Here is a 262-nt window from a genome sequence, read left to right on the forward strand (position 1 = left end):
TTAACTAACTGGTAAGAAACAAAAACAAAAACAAAAACATATATATAAATATGTATGTAATACACACACACACACACACACTAATGACCAAAGCCATTTCTACAGAACACTATAATTATGGAGTGGAAAGTGGGAGTTCAGCCGATATTTTTATCAAATTGATATTAATTATTCTAATTTCTTTTTTTTTTTTTCCTTTTTGTCTTTTTTCGTGTCCGGCAACGGATCGCAACCCTCAGTGTCGCGCCCGTACCGGACCGGG

Source organism: Galeopterus variegatus, unplaced genomic scaffold (genome assembly GCF_000696425.1).
Source record: "Galeopterus variegatus unplaced genomic scaffold, G_variegatus-3.0.2 Scaffold44, whole genome shotgun sequence".
NCBI lineage: Eukaryota > Metazoa > Chordata > Mammalia > Dermoptera > Cynocephalidae > Galeopterus > Galeopterus variegatus.